This window comes from Varroa destructor, unplaced genomic scaffold, assembly GCF_002443255.2.
Source record: "Varroa destructor unplaced genomic scaffold, Vdes_3.0 BEIS01000002.1, whole genome shotgun sequence".
NCBI classification, from domain to species: Eukaryota; Metazoa; Arthropoda; class Arachnida; order Mesostigmata; family Varroidae; genus Varroa; species Varroa destructor.
The window spans coordinates 25,860,036-25,880,409 of NW_019211455.1; the positions used below are offsets into that span (position 1 = coordinate 25,860,036).

Consider the following 20,374-nt stretch of genomic DNA (forward strand, 5'->3'; position numbering starts at 1 on the left):
CGAGAACAACATTCGTTTCTCGCGATGTGTCCAGCCAAAGCGGATGACGACTGACTGCTCAACCGGCCATTTTATGAGACCACAGCAATGGCAGTAATAATCGTAGGAGTGGGTCTCGTACGTTTCTTCTTCATTGCCACCGTGTCTGTTTCGCCGATCCGTCAGACCGTTTCACCCGAAAGCGAGCGACCTGTCTCGGTGGCTCGTGGCAGACCTCTTTGTAAGAAAGTCAAATCGACACCAGACAAGCGGCTGAGGGAGAACGAGAGCGCGCGCGCGAATGAGCAAGCCGTCCAATCACAATAGGTTGCGGCTATAGCGGTAGTTACGCTTCAACAACGATAGTGGTCTGCTTAGATGCGGCCGTCGATTAGACCGAATCCATAAGGGCGGCAAGTTGCCACCACCGTTTCTGTCATCGACTTCGCAGCTTTATATATATATATAATATAGCAACAACTGGATGTCTAAGAGCAAGCTTGACAGCCCATCTGGGCGCCATGAAGGATTTCGCCAGATCGTTTGAATATTGCCCGCGACGCTTACTTCCAGCACTAATATCACGAACGCATGAAAAGGGAGGGAAAAAAGCGGCAAACCCACTATAACATACTAAATATTATTATTATATTTGTATGCTGTTTAGAACCGCTATTAGCCAGCTAACTGCTATTATTCTAGCTGAACAATTGTTCGTGGATGAAATTTACGCCGATGTTTCTATAATAAAGTTCGGGGTGCCTGCAGTTGCTGGGCTTGAAATGTATCTCTGGAAGAAACAGAGACTTTTTGGGAACTAAAGGCTTATTCGCTTATTAGCAAAAGTAAACGAACAGTTTAAGGTGAGTCGATCTATTGTTTAGTCTTCTCCGCTAACTTCTGCAATGCACGTAAGACACGTATCAAAACAGCGCTATGATTATACGAAACAAACGAATCATTTTCGTCTGCAAAAGAGTATCACTGCCGATCATATCGACAGAGAGCGTTTAATAGATCATTTAAAAGCTGAACACAGTTTCAAATACTCAATTCGACAGGAAAATGATTACCGAAACTATCACCGCTATTTAAAACAATAGGTTTTGCGTTACCGCAATTAGTATTTATAGCGACTCTGTGGTCTAATGAAACCATTATTATCATCATTCAAACAATGTTGCCGAAACATTGTCTTGCCACAGAGTCGCCATCAATACTCAATGTCTAATTGCTACGAGTTTGAATAGAGCACCTGACAAACAACTGCTCTGCGCTGTCCTCAGATGAATAGATCGAATTGAGTATAAACACACATGCTTCCTTATACCTTTATCAGTTGGTGGCAAACGGAGATGGTCGCTCACAAATCGAATTTTTCTTATAGGTAGGTATACCTTTCGAATATATAGACTTGACGAATGTTTGCCGTTGCTAATGCTGGAATTGTTCCCTTACTTCAGCGACGAAAAACACTTATTGTATAATAATCGAACATCAAGTGATATCTATAATAGCATGAATATATATTTCGCATTTGGTGTGCCGCACTGTAGTAAACCATTCTTTAGAAGTCTTGTCTCCACTACCAGGCGAGATAGACCATAGCCTAGGTATCCTATATCCTGAATCGTGCTGCATTGAAATATTCAAATCGCATTGGATTTGCCCGCGGAGCAGACGCTGTTGTCAAAGTGTGGCGCCCTCTCCCGGCGCTAATGCGAACTCAGTTCAGCCAACGGGTAGGTCAAGCAGTCTGCTGTTGGTCGGCAACAGGGCCGCGTGGTTCGCCCGGCAGATTGAATAGACTAAAATATTTCTAATTTCGATTATTTTTAGTAATTATATCCGGTGTGAGGTTTTGATTGTGCTTATGGTCTCCTCCACACAGGCGCTACTTCCGTCTTGGCTTGGAGCCGGTCCAGACGATGATTCCTTTGATTTAGACTATTTCATTTTCATGTTTAGATCGATTATGATAAACGTTTTCGGCTCCACGTTCGAAAACCTACTACGCTACAGTGATCTTATTTGAGGGCGACATTGTTCCGCCCAGTGATAGGACTCCGAAGCTGAGCCCCTTCTTATGAGGCAATGAGGCAGTCGAACTATTGAATCTAACTGGAGAAGTGATGAGTTGAACGGATAGCTGAGCTCTGCCGCCGTTCTCCGTGTTTTGGCCGACACCAACGGACTCAATCTATCCGGACGATGTTGAGACGAACATGTTGAGAGCGTCGAGGTGTCGAGCTTGTTGACAACTTCATGCACACACTCTGATCTCCGTCCCGTCTTTGTTTGCTTGACCGAACAAGACTGCGGCTTCGTGTTGTCCTTGTGACGATTGTTTGCGTAAAGCATTTCTGTGTGAAAGCTAGTCCTTCATCGGTGGTTGATCTACTTAAAAAGTATCTAAACCACGGATAAGACAGAAACAATATTTAAATAACGCTGTGCTCAGCGAATGCAAGTATACGTTCGCTTCTTTAGGTGTTCAACAGGCCGCGTTGCAAATGCGGACCTGCCAACGTGATGGTAATATCGACATGTTACCACTTTTTTTTTTCAACGATAACGCTATTCAGACAAAATGTTACTAGTTCAGGATCGTATTGTATGCTCTATATATATATATATAGATTTAGATGAGTGCACTTCGAATTTTAAGCTTTTTATTTTCTTGCTTAACTTGGCTGTAAATCGTTAGAGATATTAATAAAATCATTAGAGATATTAAGAAAAATAATTTTTGTTTCCCTCTCAGTTTTCGTTATCTGTTGTCCCCCATGAAGACTTTAGCCTGTCTGCATCTATACTACCGGTTGTTCGTGTCGGTCTAAATCAGTAAATCATTGTTTGTTAACATTTATAAACTACCTGTAATTAGAAAAAGTTATTACTGCTTTGCAATTGAAGCTACGCAGACATGAAAAGCCTGTAGCTTAAAAGGCTTCTTTTTTGGAAATAGTTAGCCATCTCTAATGACCGCTGAATATCCGTCAAACATTGGTGTCGTCTATATAATCAATTTATACCGTACGGGACACTTTGTAATTCATTTGAGTAGGTTTTATTCAACAGTTGGGCCAGATCTAATCAGAAAAAGTTCCATTGCGTACTGTCCTGGATAAAACGTTCTCATAAACGACACCAGCCCATGTCCACTTTTGACAAGGTTCAATTGTATTACGACATTATCGTGTGAATGGAGAACGTTATTATCAATAATAGCGATCTTTAACTAAGCCGGTTGTTGTCGCCGACAACCAGAAGCCGTTAGCTGAACGCGCATTCAGAAACCGTTAAATCAACATCGTCGAAAGATACCGGCTAACGTCTACTCTCATTCTTGTATATCTGTCTTTTGGGTATAACTGGCACGCGTCGCAGGGCCGTCTCGTTGCAGCTTACGTAGCAGTACTTCAGGAGTTCACCAAGCGCCAAGAAAGAATAGATCTAAACAGATTATACTATAGTGAACGACTTCTATTAGTAGAAGCTTGATAGAGATTGTCCGCATGGTCTAGACGTGCAGTAACTACATTTGCAGGTCGTACAGATCTAACACGACCTAGACTTATGCGTCCTGTAAACCGTCTACATTAAATCGTACGCGATAGTCTCCGGGATCGTCAATCGCTCGTCAATTGTCTAGCCCGTATCCGCTAAAAGCTTTGTTTTTTTTTTCTTGTTACAAGTGCATTCAGACAAATTGACAGACTTCGACCACCTCGTACATGGATTGTGAGAGAACAGACGACTAAGCGATTACGTTCTCTAGACGCAAGTCGTTGTACCTATACGTATTTACCGCGATATACATATGGCTACCGTTGTCTAGCTAGGTTTGAATGTATAGTGATATTGATACACAACTATTCCACCGCTATGGGCAGAGCTGTTCTGCCGAAGGGCTAGGTTTATAAAAGAAACGAACCTGATTACATTTTTTTTTCTAATTACATTTCTTATTCTATAGATCGTAAGGTGCGCTATATCTTCACTCATTCCTCCCAAATTACCGATAGAAAATTCGTGCGGATACTTCTTCAGTTTTCAATTGCCCTGATCAATTTCTGTTTGTACCTGATGCAATTATCAGGTGCGACCTTGCAGTGTATAGTATCCTACTTTGCCTTCGTCAACGGCCGGTTATATGTAATATCAAATTATAGTTGGTATTAACAGCCATACAGTGTTTTCCACCACTAACAGCCATACAGAGGCGGCGTCTGGGGACCGAGTCTATCTTCTCTCTTTAGACGCAAATACATTCCCGTGAACAGGAAGAAAAAAAGAGGGGAGAAAGAGAAGCGGATCGGGAAGTGGGAGTTAGCAAGAAAAAGCACGTTGCTTTTCGCAGCAACAAAGGCCCTTCCTTACCGAACGGCGGAAACGATCCTGTCTTAAAATGATCGAGTGATACTCGCGGCGAACTGCTTGGAAACGATTGTACGTGATAATAATACATAGCGTAATGTAGTGCAGGGGAGTGGGACGCAACGGGTGAAGATGTTTGCGAGAGCCACCATCTAAATCTCAGGCCCAAAACAGCGCTTCGCCCGAAACTCCAACAACCAGCCGGAGTCTTCTTTTTCTCATTCGCCCTTTCGTTGTTAGGCTCTTCTGCTGGTAGAATGCAGCGACAGTTTCAGCTCGCGTCTAATTATTCAGTGCCGTTACTGCAGCTCTTCCCAGTTTCTTCGTATGGGTAATGAGTTCATTAAATGCGTGTGAGGACAAGTGAACGGAGCTGAACGTTCGATAGATAAACGCGTTTGAAAATCATACCAGCTCTATGTAGACGGACAATATTGGTGGTGCAGTGGAAGATGCTGCCGTTGTTGTTCGGGCCGCTTTTCATGTCGGTCTCGCCACAGGCTGAGGATGAGGAAAAACAGAAGCGTCAGCGGAAAGGAGTATATATGGCTCACACTCATATATGATTCAGTCAGGTGCTTGGATGTGGGGTAATAGGACAACTATTTGCTACACCGCACAGCTAAATAACCACCAATGACTGTACCTAGCGGGGGCAGTAACAGAAAATCGCGTCTACAGTGGCTCCCACGCAAGTTTCCATTGCCGCCAGAGAACTTTAATGTCTGTACAGAAGCGACCTCAACGTCTTTCGTAGGACAGGGAGCGGCGAGACAAAGTCACTGGAACAGGAGCGTGATAAAAGTCGCATTTGATGTCGTCGGCTCCAGTAACGAACCACGCTAGCAGCTTCTGCCTGCTAACCAACCAAAATGAGAGCTGTCATTCGACGAGGAGTGCAGTGTTAATCCCGACCAGAGCCACTGAGGACCTGAGAAAGAACGAAACCGGCGACGAAAGCACTAGAAGGAGCCTGACGTCACTTCTTGATGATAGGCTAAAACTATAGCAGCCTGTGAAGGATGCAGCGCTCGTGAAGGTAACAAGCACGATAGAGTAGTCGCTACGGGGTGATGCCTCATGCTTTCATACGCTCACTTTGTTAGATGGCGTATGAGGCAGAGGAAGCACAGGGGATAAATCAGCAGGACCCATGAAGCTGCAACCTAAAGAGCGCTATGTATCACTACGTTACGGTGCCTGGACGCAACAGTACCTTCACCGCGAGAAGTAGAAGCGCTGTCGTGAGTAACTACGTACAACTAAGTAAGCAAGTTCGGAACAAACGAGATAAATGAAAGCAACCTTTGTTCTATTTTCACTTAGGAGAATAACAACGTCAATGCTATTATCGGAGAATGCTATCGGTGCTTCGGCCGCTTATGAAGCGAACAAATACGCAGGAAAAACAAGTCGCACAGGTACCCGACGAACATCGTTTCTCCACTATCTGTATATACAACTTATAGTACGGCAAGGCTAAAAAGAGCCATCAGGTTATATATATATATATATATGGAACGATTTTCGCCCATCCTTAATGGAGGGCAACAGGTAACATTCAGCAAATGGTCTTATAATGCATGTGGTTGGTAGATGTATCAGTTTAGGCTAAGCACGTGAAAACATTTAGGCGTTAAACCCAGAATAAATAAACCAATTTAATTTACATAGTGCAGTATTTTGTGCGTTCTAGCTTCGTCAAATATAGGATCGTAAATCGAGTTATTTTACCTATGGCATGAATATTTGCTGCTGTCTAAGTGAAGCAGGCTTTTTTTTGCATGATGTTTGTATTATAAAGTAGTCCCTGTCCTCTTCGACTGTATTCATGAGGTCGGGAGCGATGTGGTGATAAATGTCCAAAAGCATCGTCCCTCTCTTTTGACAAGCGCCAGAGCTCTCAATGAGAACGAATCGACTACAACTCTCTCTACTCCGAATCTCTGGCCATTCGTTCGTTCTGCTAGCCTACATTGCTCGAAACGCTGCTGCCCGAACTCACTAGACACCCGCCGATCCTTATATGTACTCGAAGGTCGGCGGGGTGACATTAGCTGCAGGGTACCGCTACGGTTTAGGGTCGTGCTATCGTAGCTTCTGGCGCTGTCTTGTCAGCAGCGGCGGTGTCCAGGGGGTGGTCGCCGTCGTTGTTATTCGCTAAGACGAGCAGTACGCTGTTCAGGGGAGACCCCTCGCCATTCATCGGAAAGCGATACCACCCCAATCATGTTTTTTTCTGTCCTACATATGTTATTCGTCCTCGTGGAAACAACGAGAAGGGGGAAGCGAAAGCCTCCGATTGGTACGCCGACGCAACGTATCGAGCTCCCGCTGCTGTTAGTCTTTGCACTAATACTTTACTACAGACGTTAGCCACCAATCAGTACCAGTCTGTTCTTCCGCTTAGCCACCAGCCTCTTCAGTGTCCCCATTACAGCTGATTCGTTCGTAAGCGACGCTGTGAAGATAGTGATGCCTTGCTGATGTGCGTCACCCAAAAGAGACATGGCTGGCCGACGAAACTACTCGAGTGATTCGTCTCTTTTTCTGCCTGTTCTCTTCCTCCTCCATATGTTTCTCATCGGTCGAGCCATTTTCGAGATGGACTTTGGAGTCTCCAGGTTCTCTAGCGATGCAGCAGGGTGGAGAGGCATCACAGCCCATCTACCAGCCTCTAACACGTCTCTAAAAGGCGCTCAGCAAGCGGCTGTAGCAGTAGCGGTAGCAGCGAAGAATCAACAGGAGAGACGCACACGAGCTATTGGAAATACTTCAGCAATCACTTGCACGTCAATCCCCAAATCCTGGCCGTGCTCTTTGCTGATCATTTTTCGATCCGTTCGAACTTGTCATTGCGGTAGGTTCGTTCGTTCATCGAAGCAGGCAGCGATCGAGTGGCAACGATGGGGATATACGGGGCAAAAAAGCTGCATTGAAAATTCTTTCCACATTTTTGTTCATCAACCGTCTTGAATGTTTTTCTCTGTCGGTGACCGGTTTTTACCGCCACCATTTCTCCCTGTCAGCTACAGGAGTTTTTGTTAAACACATAATAATCATAATTCGCAGAACTGAATCCGGCTTAAAAAGTCTGTGTTGTCAACATCCACCATTGTCGTTTGATCGACGTGAATCAGCTATTGTATCCGTAACACGCAACGGCAATAATGGCGAACGACTTCGTCCTTTGTGCATGGATCGATTAACAAATACTACCGGTCATATCGCGCCGTTTGCTTCATTTGCCCTGAATCTCTACCTCTTATACATAGTTTACTGGCGGCCTGAAAATGTTGCTGTTTCTGCCTATTCGAGCTTCTGGCAACCGTGGGCTTAGTTTGGAGCGGTGACGTAAAACGTTGATGGGATCAATGACGAAAGATGAAATAGGCACGATCTGAAGCTTAGGGGAAGGTTAGGGAAAAGGTTTAGCAACAGTTGTTGTTGCATTTTCGTATCTTCGGTCGTAAAGGTCTAACGAGCCGTTAGCTACCAGCCGCCGTCTGTAAGCTATAGACTTACTTATAATTCCACTACTATCCTAACACCTAGTCCCTGATTCGAAGAAGTCCCGAAAGCGTTCCATCAGTGGATATTGGGCTTAAGTGAAACGACGAAAAACGACCTTGAAGACGGGAATGACAAAAACGCACAGCGCTTGGCTGGAAGATTAGATCGATAATTCCAACTGACGACGCGGTATAACACCCACAAGGGAGGAAGGGTTAAGGGGTTAAGCCGAAGCTAAAAGAAACGAGTCGGAGAAGAGTGTACGGGTGCCAGCAGCCGGACGCTTTCCGTATTCAACGATACTGAAACGCCAGCCGTTCACCCATCAGCATGATTAAATTTTAGTATAATTGATAGCCAGCGATCAACTGTCGTTTATAGACTCTCACAGATTCAACTAAAGATATTAAAGCTGATGGGCATCGATAAGCTATGCTCTTTTTAATATGCGAGACGAGTTTTCGAAAGATTATAATTAGAGACAATCTTCGGTAGGCGACGGAAACGTAACCAATAAATATTTATCCAACGCCTTCGTTTAATGCTTAGCTCATTATACGCAACCTTCCGAGACCACCTACGTCGACCTCAAGTGTGGAAGTTTAAATCAATAATACTTTGTACTATCTGTTAAGTTAGTCGATGTTCACACACATATGATGCAATTCGACAATCGGACTGCAAAATCCTTAATTTAACTTAAAAACGACAGCATTCTTATTCGTCGTAACAAAAAAAAAAAACTTTTATGACGCGCAACCTAATCAACGCGACTGAAGCGCTGTTCCGGCTCGTACATCATCCAACAGCTGCCATTGTAAATACTTACGGCCTAGTATGTCGTCAATTATCCGCACGTTTAACTTTTCAGGCCAAAAATTGTATAAGTACACAAATCGATGGCTGTAATCAGGGGTCGCGGTAGCTGTGAGATAATTGTAGCCGCTCAGGTGAGTCTGCATTTAACGAGAGGTGACTGCATCGGCTAACTTTGCTAGCTCAACACCCAGTTGTTACACTCTTTTGTTAATAATAACCGCAGTGAGTCGAATGTGACGACACGCTCTGCCTTAACTAGTGCCCTTGTTGATCTCCTAATGTTACCCGAAATCTGACTGAGAATACTAGTGAGTAAGTATATGAGGTCCTGTTTTCTGATTGAAGTTCCCCTTTCCCTACCTTAGCGGCGTCTAGCGAGTGAGAAAGGCAGATCGAATCTCGAGCACCTTTAACCATCGTTCAAACACTGCACATCAGGACGCCGGTTGACCGAGCTGATCAAGAGCAACCGGGATCTGAGTGTCTGGTATGAACTAAACTTATACTGTACCATTGCTTGTGCGATAGTAGGGCTTATCAAGCCATGACCATAAACGGACGCGACCACTGTGACTTCAGGCTAGTTGCTGCAGTGTATCGATACGAACTCAACCGACCCCCCTATAGACTCCGGCAAACACCCCCGCGTGTCAGGGACAGCTGCGCTTGCGATCTCACACATACAAAATGAGCCTCGAAAACTAAGCAATTGGGAGAGGACATATCGAGGAGAGAGAAGGAGAGCTAGTGGCACCCCCAGGAACGTTCCATTGCGATATGCTGATATTTCGGGGTATGTAATCACATGAAGCATTGGCGCGAGCGACCACTTCCTCAGAGATAGTCTTAAGTAGCCCAGTGGGAGGCTAATTGCCTTTCTGAATAATGCTAAAACAGCTTTCTATTGTTTTGTTATGGATATCTAATAATATATGCATATGGTTTTGTGTGATAACTTCATCGAGAAATCTAAGATTTCTCAGTAAAGCTGTAGCTCCAGTTACGATAGAGCTATCAGAAGGTCAAACTGATGAATACCCAATATAGAAAATGATCCGGGGCTGATCGGTAAACGCCGCTACTGTTGAAGCAGTTAATACTACAATGGTTTACAGAACGTATTGAAATAGCATAGCATTTTTGAAGCTTGTCATATTTTTGCATGCATTGGATCTTTTTATTAAGTTCATTGATCGAAGCTAATGCCAAGCTTCTATCTCCTCCCCAGACTAATTTGTCTTTCAGTTGGTGGAAATCGGGAAGTGGGCTAGTCGAACTTCGTTCCTTCACCCCATCTGTGGTCTTAAATAGGCCTGTGCAGCTAACTTCATCCAAGACACTTACTCACTGATTTGCTTTGCAAGTTAGCTCCACCTACCACAACGAAGACGAGGTGTTTCTTGTCGTTCATTAGAAGAACGTTTCAACAGATTAACTAGAATCAACACAATGTTTTGCCAGGCTTACAAGTGTACTTTGCGTCTAGATCCGTCCGAGCTATCACCAATTAATGTGCCACCTAGTGGAAACACACAGAGTAGATCGAAATGGTAACGTAGAAATCGTGAAGATGAACGTATCTATATCACCGCTCACATACATGCAAGAACAGCTTTATATAAGAATTGATTGCTAACCATGTAAATGAATCTAGAAATAACGTTATTTCACATATCTGAGATGTGTGAACATCACTGGCCTAAAGCCTTGTCTTGAAGGCAACCTTGGAAAGCAGTTGGCAGGTTCTCATGAACGTGATTACGTACGCTATGCTATAAATATGTTGTATTTCAAGGTTTCACTGGACTGAAGCATATTTGTCTTGAGCAATCATACAGTATTCAGGTAACATCAAAGCACATACTAACTGACGTTAAGGCTAGACGATGTATGCTTCTAAACAAATATCAACCTTCTTGCAGTCTTGCTAGTTTTAAATCGCCGGCCATGATCGGTCGACTGGCCTTACCGGGCCGAAATGAGGCTTGTGATCACCAGCGACACCAGGTGCCTTTTAAATTTTGTCATCGACGTGCATGGGCCTTGTATGGGGCCGGTAAGAACAAGCAAAACACGGAAGGACGCTGGAAAAGGAAGATCAGCGAGCAGCGAATTCAACAAGGACAAACAGTTCAGTAACTTTCTAGCGCAAGGAATGTGTTTTAAAGATGTCTTGATTCCAAAATAGACTTCGTCTATTAACTACACACATGAATTCGGGAGAACGTGCGGCACGATGGTTAATAAATGTAACGCTATCTACACGGCCGCGTTTCTACATAGGTTCATTGTACATACGGCACGTAAAAATGTCCCCGAGGATTTCTTTCTAACAATGCATATCGTAGCGTGTTTTATAGTCTGTAAATAAGTTTACTGGCTGGAATGCAGAGACATTAATGAGATGCTATCGTTAAATTCTATTGCAGGCCGAAAATTCGAGCTACTGTTTCAAGTCGGCGGAGTACTTCTGGCAGCATTTATATGACGGCAGTGAAGCCTACAAAGCTATTTTCGCGCATTCGTAAACCTCCATATATGAATCCGGCAATAATCAGCACCTACAGGATGGGCTGGAAGACATTTGTCTGTATTATTGCTCGCTAAATGTCTCTAGATAATCTGCACAAGTACAGATATGCTGGTTATCGCTATCATCTGTGAACAGAGGAGAGACGGATATTTGTAATAGGATTTTTGATCGTCGATTGAAGTTCAAGATCCTTTACTATCTAATAAAACTAACGCAATTCAGCTGAGACGAAAAAAGCACGCCCCCTTATACGAACAAGCGCGATGCAAAACAACCCGTAATTTATATTGGTGTAATTTTAAATTGTACAACGTTATGTATGAATCGTAATTGTAAAGTTTATACAGTAACACGATGGCCATATAAAAGTACCTTACCAAACATCATCCTTAAGCCACATAAAACCGTTCTTTTAACTCCTATAGTGTCTTTTACTAATGTAGATGTAACCAGCCATTTGTGAAATGCACTTATCTATAGGTGGCAACGGTAGTTCGCTGAGTTGCTGGAAAGGATCATCATCTTCTCCCTCTGTCTTCACAAAGCCTTCTTCGTAGAGTATGCGTGAATGAAGCGAGTGCGTTGAAGTCAATGACACTCGTTCACGCTTCGCGAGAGCTAAAAAGCAATGAAGTCTCCCCGTATAGTTCGAAAGGGGTCTTCATGTTGTCGCCGCCGCCGTTGAAGAACTGGCTAAATCTTCCGATTACATTTCAGAATAAACCCGAGGTATAGCTCTGCTTGTAGGAATTTAATCCTGATGAACTCCTAGCAGGCAAGTTAAAACCGCATCGGCCTGCTTCTGTCACGGACGACAAACCCGTCAGTACTTTTGGCCCAGCTCTTTAGTTACCAAACAAGGAAGTGGGAAAGTATGTATAGCTGCCACCGATTTTTCTATACGATTTCAGAGCTTCGATGTCAGCATAGCGATTCAACTGGCTTCATAGCAAAGCAACGCACACCAACAATCCAATCGGAAGGGCAGTGAAGTTCTATTCTAAATCTTCAAAAGGTTGAAAAGTTAGCACTCAGTAGCAGCGTAACAGATCGTACAGAACGTAATCATTCAACGGTAATCGGTGCGTTTGCCAATTTATATATATGCGTGTGGGGCTGATGAAGCTCGTGCCTTAGGTTTTTGGTAATTCAGAATTGGTTGCCAATAACATAATCTGAACCAGACTTCATGCTATTATAAGTATAGAGATCAATCCGAGGCGAAACCCTGGAAAAAAAGAGCCTTGCAGGATTCCTGGTATGACGTCGAATAGGCTTCATATTGATTTAGCTAAAACTAAGCCAGAAGCCACTGGACAGTTAAAGGCAACTGCCTCGTAAGTGTATACCACAAATGATTACGACTTCTTGATTTTGTTGCTTATTATGCTTTATTGATTGTGTTGCGAAGACGTTGAAATGATCTGTATTTTGATCACGCGTATCATAAATATTGAAGTAGACATATAACTACTATATTGTGCACTAGTTCTCTGAAGCGTCCAGTCCTATATAAAATGTGAAGCAAATTAGCCTACGAGGCTTTAAGTGAAGACATACTGCGGGAATAGAACAACGTTTCATCATTCTAGTCCAACTAGTTCAAAAGTTATTCAGTTTGAAGATCCGCTAAATACGCTTGTAAGCGCGTATTTGCAACCTCTGCACAATGGTTGTACAGAGGTTTACAAATTTGAATAAATCAAATATGAAAACTCTCTTGGCAAATAGGCGAATTTGGTAAGGTTTTTTTTGTCATAGGTTATCGACGAGCACCTCGGTTCAAGGCGATGAAGCTGACTGTGTAAAGCTTATAATTTCATACAAGTCATATTATACCAGAAACTGCACCTGATGCCATTTTTACCAAACGAATCGCCTAAAAGGTAAACAGCAGTTTTTTAAGGATAGGTGATACTCTCTACGCGAGAAATATCCCTGATTCCATGAAGGAGATTCACTGATTTGTTGAAACCTGTACAAGCCATTATGCTGTGTGCTTATATATGTGTATGCGCGGTTCACAGGTTACACGTGTGTTGTCCTCATCACCCAATTAGACAGATGTACGCACTCGTCCTTACATTGGGAGAGCAGGCTGTCATCAGACGCGGTATTTTTAATGAACGAGCCGGGACGAACGTCTGTCTACTAACGAATTTGGGAACGCACTGAAGAATGAGGTCAAGGGGGTGGTCAGTCATTCGAGTCTGCGTTGGATCGTATGAAATTTTAGAGGATATTATTATTGTGCAGCAGTGAGTATGGCCAACATTTATACAGTCGGAAGGATAACCGAAGCTGTTGCTTAGCCTAGCACCATTTTTACTGGCAGATTCATCATATAGTGTACCACGGTTATTGACTGATTCGTTTGCATAGCGGTAATGGCTGTCATGACCTCACTATTTGGTTTTTTCCAAAGGTGCTCAAACCATTTAACATGCGAATGAAATTCAAGTTAAAACAAGTGCGCTGCATGTTAAATGTTGTCCTTAAAGCGATTAAAGCACCGAAAAAAATAACTGAACATATACATCAACCATAACTTATATAAGTGATTCTCCACTTGTAAGTAAAGCTTACAGATTCTAATCACGTACGCTAAATAATGGACCGCTAGGGAGATATGTGTTTACCCTGTGTGCATCGTCATTATGTACACAGCTTACTAAGGAGGAACTCTGTGCAGTATTACTATTTCAATCCAAGTAAAATTTCTGTTTAACTTTCTCATTAGCTCGATTTTGTCTTCTTGTGCCTGTTTATCTATCAGTCCATCGTGTGTACACACGATAGAATGATAGATACAGTCGCGCAGATATGGCCGCTCAGACCATGAATTGGCCAATCAGACGTCACAACAAACACATTGGATAAATCCGATAAGGCTATTGTAAACCTGTATCAAGCAGCTTTCATATTGAATAAACACGATCAATTTCTAGGTTTCATATATCTGCATGCTAGTGAGCTTGTGAGCTTTCTAGGCCTTCTTAGCCTTCTAAATCTAGGAACCAGATGGGGACAGGCGCGCAATTAGCCCAGTCGCATCAAGCGGTTGAAGATGCTATAGCAGTTGGGGTTGCTGCTGCGTCAACTCGATGTTGCCCGCAGCAGCATTGGAACTATGTGGCATCGAGGTGCACGCTCATTTCATAACGGGTCGCTTATTTCACAGTCGAAAAATATCTTCAGTTCCATTGCGTCCCATTATGCCTTATAAGAGATCATTTAGAGACCCATGCGTGCTGGATTAGAGGGACCGCAGATGCGGGAGGGGCGAAGGCGATGGCAGCAGCAACAAGCACAGCTCGCCAAAACAAACGTTTCACAGGACAGAGTATAACAATGTACAAGCTGGAAGCTCGCTTCTATTAGGTACGAAAAGACACGGCGTCCTTTAGCCGGCCACAATCGGCCTCAGGACTGTTCCTGCCATGTATCTTCAAGGGTAAAGTGGATGACTCAGCGGTTTCGACCGGAGTCCTTCAGAGGAAAGCAACTAAGAACAGAGGACTCTTTCCGGTCGATCGCTCTGCAAAACGCAACGAGTAGAAGTATGGACGGTCTGCAAAGCTGCTTGCTTCCTACCAAGCGCGTGTTCACACCAACGGACAAATTCTTGAACAGAGAGATAAAAAAAGAGACGGACACGAGCCGCTGTAAAGTTGCTACCGCGTTCCAAGCATCTGTCTCTGCGTCTGGCAAACTGAAAACTATACGCGGTACCCTGGCTAAAATCAGTCCCCACTTTCATTGCAGTGCCGCCCGAAAAGGAAGACGGTTGATCAGCATCGATACCGAAGTGAATTTGTGGAAAGTAGGGTGAGGTACAGCGGTCGGCTTATGATTTTATCCCAACTCTGTTTAGACGACGTTTATGGCGACACAACCAGACAGACAAAAGTGTACTGTCGTTCGTACTCTAAGGAGGTTAGCTAAATCTTGGGATACAGTTATGCGTATTGTAAGGGTAACGTTCAAATGGCGGACGAGATGATAACTTTGGTGAATCTAGGCAGTTTGAGTAAAGCAGCAGAAAGCAATCAGTGCTGCACCTCCATTGGCCAGCATAACAACGACTCTTCCGAAACCACTCTTATTATGATCGCTTGCTCCGGCCGTTTGCTTTGCAGATCGTCATCCGGCATGCAATGGGTTCAGTGATGTAAGATTCCTTTTGAGACTTTTTGGGCATACACAGGAATACCTTCGTGGCTTCCTATTCTGAAGTCTGGTTGAATGCCCCACGGAAATGGGAGAAGAGGACTCGCTCATAGCTCCTTCGATGTATATAGTCTAGCAGTCGTCTGTACACAATATCAAAGAAGTTATGACATTTTGTGGTACTCCTGACCTATGTACACTGTCCCGCTTTTTCGATGTACGGTATCAAATCGATAATAGGCAGTCATTTACCGTATTGGTCGAACTGGCCGTATGTGTTGAACTATACAATTTGCCCTGAGTGTGTGTATACGTGTTTTTCTTTATCAAGTGCCAGTGAGACGATAGAGGAATAAGGCAGTGTTTCCTTGATCACGGTTAAGTAATTTCCTCACGATACCAGTAGCAAACATATCCGTATGTTTGGGAAGAGTATTATAGTAAAAGGTCAAATAAAAGCGTTGGCCAGCGCGCTTTATCCTCTGCTCTGAGGAGCACCTGGAAGAAGACCTTGAAGCGTTTGGAGCCCTACGAGTATCTATCACGTGAGTTCTTGCCGCCACTCTTATCTGATCGACTGAGTAACAGTGTGGCTAAACGGACGCGAAGGAAAATAGATTAGGATAGGAATTTGTAAATTCCGTTAGCGCTGATTTTGTTGGAGTGCGCCAGCAGTACTGGACAACGACCGACAACTTCAATGTCTGGTTTCGTGTGGCAGTGCTTGAAGTTCGTAGAGTCTAGGTAGCCGCTGTTGGAACCCCCAGCGAGATGTGTGCCTGTATATGTGTGCGTTTAAAATGGCATGCCACCACACATACGACGGAAGGAGGAGAGAGAGGACGTGCAGGGAAAAAAATCGCTCTTTAGAAAGGAAACAGATGGCACCACCATGCCGGATACGTAGCTCAGACGGCAGCTCACTAGACAAGATGGTAAATATTTGTTCAATGCATATTATGTATACATTCGTTAAGAGAAATATGTATATAGGTAATTGTATACGCAGATATATCTTATATTTGGATAGTCTGCATAAGGATGACACGCCCTTTTCTCAACCTATAAAATAAGACAAAACCTTCTACAGAACATATGTGTTACGATCACTAATTTTTCGAAATTTATTTACGAAGTGCAGGAACGTGCGTGTGACACGTAAATTTTTGCCATGTCACGTATAAAATACGAAGACATACTGCTATGAGCACATACGTGATACAATGTTAGCTTATCTTGCTGGATTTTAGCAGAACATATTGCCGAATGCGACCGCGCATGTAACATTATTGCCGAGCTTAGGCAATAGAGTAGTCTAGCTACTTGGCAGGTTGTTTCATAGTTTATAAGATTAAATATATAATACAAAAATAGTTTTCTGGGTGTCTTACTTTAGCCGGTGAAAGGCAATGTAGTGGTCAAAAGATTTAATAAACCTCATTAGACTATGGCTCCTTCCTTGTATGCTGGTTCGTCTTTACTCACTATTGGCTTTATTCTATTGTGATATTTTATCTAATGTGGTTTCTTTGTCAACCTATATATTTTTTCGGTATACTTTTGGTATATCCGCTCCTGTCGCAACCACTGCTTTGCCTTTGCAATTAGTCACTTATGCAAAAGACATAACGTGCGCTCAAGTTATCAAGCACTGTCCTTTTGCCACTTCTGGAGGGGCCCGGGGGGGACAAGTCTTCTATTCTTTGTTTTTAACCATCCCGTTTAGCGGGTAGCTTGTCTTATTGACGTACGCACATCAGAGAGTTAAAATGTGGTTTGGTTGTTGATATGGTCCTCTTTGCTGTTATGGTTGGTCATCTACCTTTTTGTCGTCAGTGGGCCGATGGGCAAAGAAGTAAAGGTAAGCCTATAGTGTGCCGTCACCTGCACCCACTTGATAGGTCAGGATCAATCAACGAGGTGTGCCATTACCTCGAAAGGCGCGTGCGATCAACAGAATATAGAAGAGGGCTAGATGCATCTCAGGCACACAATAACAACAGCAACAACAATAAAAACACATCAGGAAGTTTAGGCCTTACCCTGGCGCTTGTCAATCATTTCTCTTAAGTGTGTTTGTACTGCGTGCGTAAACCTGGAAAGTGTCTTACCTTTGTAAGCATAGAAAGCAGCAGTACCATCACACTGATGATGGAAAAATGTCCGCTAGTTTAGCTTGACTGGGTCCGATGTCTCCGAGCTTTGTCGCAACCTGAACTGTGCGAGAGCAGGTTTGCTCTGTTCTTCTGTATGCCTATATGAGAGATATGGGTATGCTCAAGTTCGCTCAGGTGCAATAGACAATTTAAAATTAAGCGACTCTAAAACAATTATCCGGCCTTATAGTGCCAATCGGTTCGATATGTTCTATTTAAGACGCTTGCACGTTTGTTCTATAGCCGCAAGTTTTGACAGAATTTTCACACATTTTGATTCAAGTTTTCTTAACTTTGGCTATTGGCTTGTGCAAAAATAGCTGAATAACTGGATCTCAAGACAGTTCAGTTGTACTGACACAGACGCTTAAGTTTAGTAAACCCTCTTTTCATTTTACGTTCGCAGGCTTGCGCACGGAAAGCCACCCCATTCCCAACCAGCTGAAAATGGGCTCTTTTGGGCGAGAGCCGCAGGTTTGGCGGAGATTGTCGAGTAAAATAAGCCAGGTATAGTTAAACAACAATACCCGCAAACAACTTTACCTATTAACACGAGTGTATATATATATATATATACATATATATATATATATATATATATATATAGTAGTATTGATTGTGTGACGCAATAATAATCACAACAAGACTGGTCTTACAGCAGTTGCCTGGAGTTATTAATGTTATGTAGAAATTCTATTGCTTCTGGTAGCTTGTCGAAACAATTAGCGAACGAGTCGCCTCTTCTGCCAGCCTTCGATTACTAAAACACACCTCTGCCTGTCTTTTGCCTACGATTATCTTTTCTTTATTGGTACCATCAGAAATATCTTGACATCCGTACACAAAATTGAAACAGTTAATCATCGTGCTTCAGTATCGCGATAGATTTCCCCTCCTCTCCAATATCTCTATCCCCTTGCCTTTCTGTCGCTGTCGTAACAAAAAGAAAACTGAAAGCAGTGCCACTCTCTACGTCTCTCATTATCTCCCTACATTTAATTAGCTGATGCCTGTCTGTCTACGCAGCTGCCTTCGCACGGTCCGCCTGTGCTCTAGTCTCCTTTTCTCCGTTTGTATGCGCTACCCTCGTTTGTCTCGCGCTATTGTCTGTCTATTCACTCGTCGGCTTTTGCTTGCCCGTATTGCTACAACCTTTACGGATGAGGTTCGAATTTAACGAGCAATTTGAGGCGCAGGCGATGGCAACGCTGACGGTTGACCTAGGTAGTACTGACAATGATGCTGCTGCTGGCTTTAATGATGGTTCACTGCGCGGAAACAGTAGCCGACCAAATATAATTCTAACCTGCTCATTTTTGCTAGCTGGAGGCTGTATCGTTTTTCTAGTCAATGTCGCTGTATGAGTTTATATAGGCATATATAGGAGAATTCGTGCGGCGAACAAACGGTATCGCGCACTGACTATTTTACCGTATTCACTCTTTGAATCTATTAGATTTGTCTGTGTGGTACGGTGCTTAAGTGTCAATCCGTCAGTGCATTAAAAACATCCCTCGGAGGGCTACGGCGCGGCCTTATCCCGCCCTGACCGCATCTGTCTGTTTATGGCCTGCTGTTGTCCGTGTCGGTAACGTCTCTTTGCGTTTCGGCGTCTGGCCGTATGGGCTCCTCGTCCGTCACTCAACTGCTACTCGAGTTAGTCTCTTGCACACACCAACCAACAAGTGAGTGATGAGTGGTCTTAATTTAGAATAGCCAGCTAGTGACTGTGCCGAGCAGAGCAGAATAGATAGTTATAATAGTTGATTGACAGCTGTGGCTGGGAACACTATGCGACCCTACTCAACGCGAAGAACCACAAGCTGTTGATTGCCGCCCACCACCATCGCTGCCGCTGTTGCCCAATGCCTTGATGGCATACGGTAAACCAGTAGCTAGTATCTCGTCACTTTAGGCCCTTGGGCAGGTCGTGGACTTTCGTCGTGATCGTCAACATTATGCCTATTGTTGTTGCCATGGGCTTTTTGCCTCTCTGTCAAATGATTCTCGATGCATACGTACAAACGAGTACATAGGGTCTATGTAGAAAGAAGCCATAACTGGAACAGGTTTCTCGTGGTGCTCAATAGTACTAAAACTTGAGCATACGCTACTATTAAGTCAAACGAGAATTTTGGCCGATTTTTCAATAAGAGACGATAATAATAGCCCCAAGAGTGAAACGGTTTATCCTAATGCTTGAGATTATTATCAATATCGAATTAATCTTCAAAGCTTTACTGTTAAAATTTCTACAGCTGTGCCCCTTTTAGGTGGCCTAATTACTGAACTTAGACCACCTTAAGGCATATGGTACTTGCATGTGAGCAACAGCGTACAAACATTTTTGTTGCGTCTATGTAAAGCGAAGTAGAGACTTCTGATGTTCGCGACTTTAGAAAGCTTCTGTTAAAATTGTTTGTTTTATATAAGTTAGAAGTTGCTAATCGAAAGCTTCAGAATAATACTGCACGTGTGCAAAGCAAAGTGGGTTTGTCGATCATAATTTTTAGCTATCACCAAAAACTCTTGCACAGACGTTGTTCAAAGAGCCAATAGCTGTTCGGGAATCCAGGTCCATCTGCGCCATATAAATTTCTAGTCAAGTCTTCGAGAGAGCCCAAAAAACTAATTACTCTATATGAGTAGTTCTTTCTAACAGTGTTGTGTACGTGTGCATGCCAGAAGCGGACAAACTTTATACTATTTTTCATATAATCCTCTCTATTTGCCAGCTAGGCGCCCTGTGGGAATGACATGAATAGTACAATTTGCCCATCTGACAAGTGATCCAGTATGTGTATTTTCCCAAACTGACACCAAT

General features: G+C 43.4%; 1 protein-coding gene and 1 long non-coding RNA gene across 9 annotated transcripts in view; one reads left to right on the forward strand and one right to left on the reverse strand.

Annotated features, from left to right (window-relative positions):
* Positions 1–20,374, reverse strand: part of LOC111243870 (uncharacterized) — a 174,051-nt gene that overhangs the window by 14,194 nt on the left and 139,483 nt on the right. The window lies entirely within an intron of this gene.
* Positions 1,696–20,374, forward strand: part of LOC147757590 (uncharacterized) — a 45,382-nt gene continuing 26,703 nt past the window's right edge. The window contains exons 1-5 of one of the 4 annotated variants that reach the window (XR_015321022.1): positions 1,698–8,822; positions 9,057–9,484; positions 11,121–16,329; positions 17,957–18,057; positions 19,007–19,342. This is a non-coding gene — a long non-coding RNA (uncharacterized LOC147757590). Of the gene's footprint in view, positions 9,485–11,120; positions 16,330–17,956; positions 18,058–19,006; positions 19,343–20,374 lie in introns of those variants that run through there. The other 3 variants (XR_015321023.1, XR_015321021.1, XR_015321024.1) reach the window with 3 other exon arrangements.